The sequence below is a fragment of the Venturia canescens genome, chromosome 2, assembly GCF_019457755.1.
Source record: "Venturia canescens isolate UGA chromosome 2, ASM1945775v1, whole genome shotgun sequence".
NCBI lineage: Eukaryota > Metazoa > Arthropoda > Insecta > Hymenoptera > Ichneumonidae > Venturia > Venturia canescens.
The window spans coordinates 12164202-12171686 of record NC_057422.1 but is presented as its reverse complement, the minus strand read 5'-3'; the positions used below and the strand labels follow the sequence as shown (position 1 = coordinate 12171686).

Here is a 7485-nt window from a genome sequence, read left to right as displayed (position 1 = left end):
CCTTCCCATTCCCCGCTTTTCCCCACCGCCGTATTAATACACGCTTATTTATGTGCCTGACGACTCTGTAGGCGCTTATATTCGAACACCTTGTACCTGCAATCATACGTCGTGGGATGAAATACCCACACGCATTTATGGCTCGCATCCAAGTATGTTTATGCACCGTTTTCCATTGTTGCATCAAGCTCGCACACACACACACACGCGCGCGCGCGAAAAGAAGTTGCGCAAGGAAAAAAATTTCCCACAGGAATTCTCAAACCTGCCAAGACGATGCGGCGTACTCGAGACGAATTTCTTACACGCATCCTCAAAGTGTCTTGCAACGGTGTCGGGCATTGTGTCCTTTTTTACCGTCGTCAAATCGACGACTTACGCGTTCAGCGAGTGGCCTGAAATTCACGTTGCAATCCCTACTGATTAATCGTCCGGTAGCCGAGAAAATCCTGAGAATATCAACAAACTTCTTGGACCGAGGCATTGCTCGGATGTTGGATCACGCCCCATCGCTCGAACGGAGCAGCTTCTTAGTTGATCAAATATATCCCCGACGTTTTGGACGAAGTCCATTGTTTTTGATAAACGAACGTTCTAATGTCTGCGCATCTTGCAAAAAGTCCGTAAAAGAGTTCTCATTGGCTTACGAAATTGCGGATGTTTCAACCTCTCGGAAAATGGCTTTGGCGTTTTTGGCGAGGGATATAAAATGTGAAAATACGAAAACTACTGAAAGGAATGCCGACAGGTTTTTTTTATTCCCGTGCCACATCTCCGAGGGAGCTTATTCTTCTTTACTCTTCTCATATATCCTTTTGCTTCGAGGAGGCCGCCGCTTAGATCGAATGTAATTTATTTATTTACGGCGTCACATGTGCCGAGACTAGCATCAAGAAACAGGAAACCCTCCCCCGTCTCGAACGATTCTTTTCGTCGATTTTTTGAAGCTCAAGTTGACACTTCGTTCCTGATGACGTGAATTGGGCAAATGTGTCCGCCCATTTCTTCAAAAGAGTCCACACATGTTGCACTTTCAGGTTTCAATATTGGAAAATAAGGAGGGAGAATTCGGGAGCGTTACTAAAGACGAATGCTCCCCTCGGTTTTCTCTCGTTTGGCTGTCATTAGATTTCTTGAATTATCAATTACGGACGGAATCATATTGCGATACGATTCCCTCTTCACGGAGAAAACGGATTCGTTTTGTAGAGTGAGGAATTCATTATTTTTCAAAAATTTTCAAAGTATTTAGCCACCGATTACAGACAGCATATCATTTTTTGAATTTTCCAATATTTCCTCCCTTCAATTCTGCGTAACAGCTTCATGTGGATGGCAAAAAGTAATGCACGTGAAAACTATATTTTGTTTTTTTTTCGAGTGTTACTCGTCATGTCAGACCAGCTGATAAGTAGAAATGTATTGTAAATCACAAATTTTCACTGTCAGCACAGTAAATTCTGCGATAAATACGCCGAATACGTGTGACATTTTACCCTAAATATAGTTTTTTTAAGGAGGGTGGATCGCGACGATACATCGTTGCCATGCTAAACCATGTTGAAAATATGAAGAATTTCAAAATTATAAGAATTTCATAAAATTTGGTAAATGCATTCTTTAAAAATATATAAGACATAAATTCTTTTAGATTTTTCTACGACATAGCTCTCGAGTAATTGAACGCTAAAGTTCACGTGTATAAGTATCGAGTTTACATAAATACATCTCGTGCATAAGAACTTCGATTTAACGCTCAATTATTCGATAGCCATGTGGTAAAAAATTTTGCAAAAAATTGTATTTGTATACTTGATGTCAAAGAATGTTATCACCAAATTTTATCAAATTCTGATTATTTTCATTTCGTGATCCTTAAGGGTTTCCCGAGCATATTTTACAATATAAACATTTGAAGTGTCTGAAAACATTTGTTATTGCTGCTCTTCGAGTTAATGCTGCAATCCAGTCCCCGAATTCTAGTACTTTCCTCTAGAATTTTCGGCCTCGTTATCTCCCCGCAGTATAATTTTCTGACCATGAATATTATTCAATCAAATTGCACAGATGAAGATACTCGTTAATGCCAATAATTGATTTTCGATACGTTGAGGCTCGATCCTGCCCTGAACCCGGTAACCTTTTAATCAAGAATTCATACCGAAACTTTCAACTAAAAGTGTTTCGCGCTTATATATATATCGTTAAAATGTAATGTACCATAATCGTGACTATCGTAGATCGCGAAGAGAGTGCAGAACGTAATACAGGAAGACCGTGATCTCTCGCGCGCTGTTCAGAGCTTCCCTCACCTTGTTTCTCGTCTTATGGGCCCGAGCGTATCAGAACCTGCCTAGGTCCGCACGAGATAGCTTATATCCAACGCGGGAGAAAAGATCGCGAAGGGGTTCACGAGACTGCACTAAATCACAAGAAGTCCCGAGCGTGAAAGAAATAATATTTAGTGCTAGATAGAAATGTTTATATCTATATACATTTGTATTAACTTTCCAAAAAATATACAGAGTGTCTCCAAAGTTCACAGTGATATATATTTTCGGACTTGGAAGATCGTTGATGGCTCCCAAAAGGAAATGTTCGTACCCGAATTATTTTTGATGCTGCGGAACAACTTTTTTTTGTGATCCCAAAATAACGAATCCTGCAATATGAGATTACAGAGCTACATTCGATGATTAGAGTCCAGCTGATAGAAATTTGACGAAAAAGTGGAAGAAGCAAGTACAAAGGTCGTCGGGCTCAAACCTGCATTCGCTCCACCGTATATGAACGAGTCTGAGCTTTTTTTACGTCGAATCGACCGTGACGAATGGACGTATGTCACAAGGATGCAGCTTCAGAAAGGGAATTTGGTCCTTGATGTTGTACCAGCTGTGTGAGCACACGAAATGATCCAACCTCCAAGGACACCCTGTATTATAGAAGCAACTAAAATGCTCAAGACGTGACGTAAGTGTCCTATTAGTATTTACGGATAAAATGTCAAGCCCGATAAACGAGCCACACGCGGCGAGGGCGGATGAGCATCGTGTGCTCTCTCGCCACGAGAAAAGTTGCTGCAAGTTTTACTCTTCCACTCTCTTGTCTCCCGTCTATATGGACCCAAGTACAAAGAGCTCGAGCGAGAATTTACGTAATCTTTCTATACGGAAAGGCCGTGCAGTGTCTTGCCTCTGCGCATCGATCTCATCCCGATTCGACCCCTTAAACTCTCTCTCATTCTCTCCTTTCATGCTACTTTTTTTCTCACTATTCTTCTACTCCAAGCCTTCTCACTTTCTCTCGTTACCAATGTACACACCGAGGGGAAATAGTCGTTGAATCAGCAACGTATTTCACTACGGGATGTCAACGATATTGTACAGCCATCAATTTTTGAAAAAATTCGCACATTTATTGGGACGTGGCACGCGGGGATTAAATCAACGACATCTGACAATAACACGAAATGCTCAACGATTTTCTGCCAGAACCAGAGCCTAGTCATGTCTTCTTATCGTGGCGTATATTAAGGTGGGTCAAAAAAAATTGTTTCTTTTTTTTGGATGAGACACACAAAAACTAGTTCCTAGGCGCCTCTGAACAAAAGATAAGGCGTAATTTAGAAGCTGTTTTATCGAAATGGACTTAAATTTTGATGAATATTCTCAAAATTCATGAATTATGGGAGTAAATTTGAAATAGTTATTAAAAAAACTGTTGAAATCGATACGCATTGGGATTGGAACACGAATATATGCTAAACGGTTAGAATAATCGATCAGAACGAAGAAACCTTTTTTGTAGAGGATTTAATTTCTTATGGAAATATGCCGTACTCATTTGAGAATAACGATTTTTCAGTAAGTAATAAAATTAAAAATAAAAAAATAAAAATTTTCAATTAATTCATCAATCTTTAACCCCGAATATCCTGTAAACGGTTAGGTTAGTGAAAAAAATGTAAGAGGTCTTTTTTGTAGAGCGTTGAATTTCCTATAAAAATATGTGCGAGGGATTGGCTTAACAATCGATTAAAGATGAAATGTGGTCATTTTTATATGAGACTGAAATAATAATGGTAAACTGTGATCCGGAGGATCTTCCCCTTAATATTAAATGCTCATTTAACATGAAAAACATGCAAAGTTGACGTTTTCTGGTGGAAAGATAAAATATTATTCGAATAAATAATAGTTTTGAAAATACGGACACCCGTCGACGTGGAAGATATGATTCATTAGAAAAAAATTTCGATTGCAAGAAAGAAAATCAAAGTAAACAACAATCGAGGCGTTCACTTTTGATCCATTTTATAAGGGCTTGGGTCCAGAATCGTGCATCCTGAATGGAAATCCCAGTCACATTAGCAACAGGAATTTGAAATGAAATTTCAAACGTTTCTATGATTATCCCGAACTAGACTCCGCACCTTCGCGAATCTGTGGCCGAATCTGCGTTCGCCCGCCACCTGAAAAAGCCGGCCAGGTACCAGCCGCGTATCGGCAAGGTTTCCTGCAGTTTCCTTCCGCCCTCGATAATTGCCATAAGATAATTCGGCTCCAGTCGAATTTCTTAGCTATGTCAATAGCGTTGAGAAATGAAACGTACCTGAAGAGGAAGAAAAAAATTAGTTGGATGTTGAACGACTGAGAAAAAAATGAAAAATTTCGGGTCTGCGTCTCGCCGAAGTGGCGCACGGCACATGACGAGAATTCTTACGTTTTGCGAGAACTGTGAAGTATGGCTGCGATTTTGCTCCCCGGCCTCTGCAGGTTTGACTCGAGTATTGACGCAGTTTGAAAAAGCTCAGAATACCCAAGTCCGAATAAAGCATACCGAACCCAATGAGAAATGCACTCGGGGATAGAGGCGGCCACGTCATCGAACAACGCACGAGATATCGTGGCCTCCGGGCTTCGGCATTCGGTTTCGCACGGATATTATTCAAATACCATTTTGCGATGATGAAAATTGTCGGTTTCGCTAAGAGATCTGCTCGTTTCTTTTCTTTTTCCTCTCCTTTTTTTCCCCTCTATTTGTTGTTTTAGGTCGACCATGATTGGCCGTGTAAATCACGAGTGAAACTTGTGTACGGTTAACCAATGCTCCTATGCACAAAATAAATGCACACGTCGGTGTCGTGTGCGTCCGTGGCGCTGAGGCTGTACATCGGATACTGACATGTGATCATTTAACTTTTACGGTGAATTAGGTAAATTCACTTCAAGATAACGGGTATTATTATTATATTTGCATGAGCTTTTACGTGTGGTACTTGGGAAAGTGCCTCAGGCTTATCGACTTCCTCGAATACATGTGTACACGCTTGAGACGGTGTCTAAGCCACGGGACGAGGAGGAGACATCGGGGTAAAATGGGACACCGGGGCAGGATGGGCTGCCCCGAAATCGTGAACAAGGGAACGCCAGAAATGTAACGGCCTTGATCGCAGTAATATTGATTGAAAAAATGTCGCTCGAAGAATTTTGAGAATCGAAGATTTTTCAGCACTCGAAAGGTCCCGTCGCGATCCGTTTTACCCCGCACACCCCACGCTTATATACACACAATATAAATGGAATAGCTCTCGAGTAAAGCAAGTTCCATCGATTTTTAAGAAAGAGGAAATTGTCGGTTGTCCGCAAGAGCGCGTCGAGAGCTTTATAGTCCATAATAATTGGGTCAATAAATCTCGGCGCATTGATGCCGCAACGACGATTAATTTACGGAATGAAAAAATAGCTTTATTCCCTCCTCGTTTCTCTTCGCCGCTTCTCCTTTCCATCCCCCCATTCTCTTTCGCCGCACTCGCTCTTCCGATCCCGCTTACGAAGAGTTACAGTGTGTGAACTCTCGGACGTTTATGTGCGAGTGAATATCACGCGTTGTGAGAGAAAAGCCCCGGACGGGGCTTCAACATATGTATAATAAGACGGCGAGCCCAGCCACCGAGATGTTCTTTCGCAAGAATGAGGATCGCGGGAACGTCCTCGATACGGAAAAGTTCATCCAGCGGATTCTCAGCTGCCGTCTGCAGCGCGTCTCCGCTCGAGACATTTCGAGATGGCGGATTTCTTCCACAAAAAAATTCAATTATCGTTTCATTACTTCCAGGCGAACTCGTTCGCGTGCTAACCCCACTCCGCGTGTGCGCTCCAATCCTTTCGCCTCCAAAATAATCCGGGGCACGAAGCTGTGACATTTTGACCCCTGGTGCGGTGCTGCCAGAAAATTCTAACACTTTTTCAAAACAATACGAATCCGACGAATTGCCCAAAATTTTAATCGCTCTGGGATGAGGAACGAAGAATCCACGTTCAATCGGCCGCCCACTCGAATGAAAATACCTCGCAGAATATGTTGGCGGATGTTATAAGAGACAGGGAAAAGTGCCAGGTTCCCGAGGTCCTCGGTAGTGCCGCAGAGAAGCGAGGGACCGAGGCGGGAGGCGGACGAAGACGTGCTTCTGGCCACGGGTCCTGGCACCCCGGATGAGAAAAGTGTCTGGGGAATGAACGAAGCACGCGCGCACCTAAGACACTCGGCAGGATCTTATGTCACTTGATACCTGCGTAATAGGCAATCACCGCGAGCGGCAACTTGCTTAATATGCAACGTTAAAAATAGTTCTCAGCTGTCCACGACTCGCTAATGATTCCATCGCACTTCTCTTCGTCACACGTTTTTTACCTCCATTTTTTAATCTGCTGGTTCAAAAGCGAGTGTGCTTTTCCTCAATAAAGTATGCGGACGAGGGAATCTGAATCAATCCTTCGTTCACCGTGTCACTGGTTAATTAGATCCGGTACCGAGTCTCGACACTCCGGATGAGCTGCGCTCAAGGAACTTCGTTAGATGTGACAATGACTCTCCGGACGATGGAGTCAAGTAACCCGTCGTTCGTGTTGTCGAGGATTGACAGTGGGAAAGTGATTAGAAAACACTCACTTTGGGACTCTGATGACGAGAAAATGGGCGAACTGATAAAAGGGATAATTTCAATGCTTTCGGAAAATTTGAAGATCGGGGATTCCAGATTTTGATAAAGTTTGTTGAGTGAATAAAATTTAGTGGATTCGGACGCGGATGTAGCGCGAAGAATGTCCGATTTTTTGCTCCGGAATCGACTCGTAGTTATGAGTTTGAATAGAGAAAATGCTTCCGTCTCGAGAAACGGAATTTTTCAAATGGATAACTCGAAGCTTTTTACTAAAGCAGCTGAGCGATGCCTCGACGTTTGGACTGTAATTTGGAGCGGTGCTTCAATCTCGGGAAATATCACGACACTGAAAAGTAACAACGAGACGTGAGGAGGCTCGGAGCTATTTGGACCGATTGGCTGACAATCCACGCGCGGAGAGACGTCGAGGACGAGAAGCAACGCACATTCGCGGGCATGAATTTTCTTCTGCATCGTTTCACTTACTCCTCACACCGTTCCCTCCGCTTTTCGGACCTGAAATAACTTCTATTCGTCATTCT

General features: G+C 42.6%; 1 long non-coding RNA gene across 1 annotated transcript; it reads right to left on the bottom strand.

Moving 5' to 3' along the window:
* Positions 1 to 2510: 2510 nt before the first annotated feature.
* On the bottom strand, positions 2511 to 7269 carry LOC122406608 (uncharacterized). Its single transcript, XR_006260022.1, has 3 exons — positions 4723 to 7269; positions 4433 to 4611; positions 2511 to 2932 (listed from the first exon to the last, which is right to left on the bottom strand). It is a non-coding gene; the product is annotated as an uncharacterized lncRNA (long non-coding RNA).
* Between the last annotated feature and the right edge of the window lie 216 nt (positions 7270 to 7485).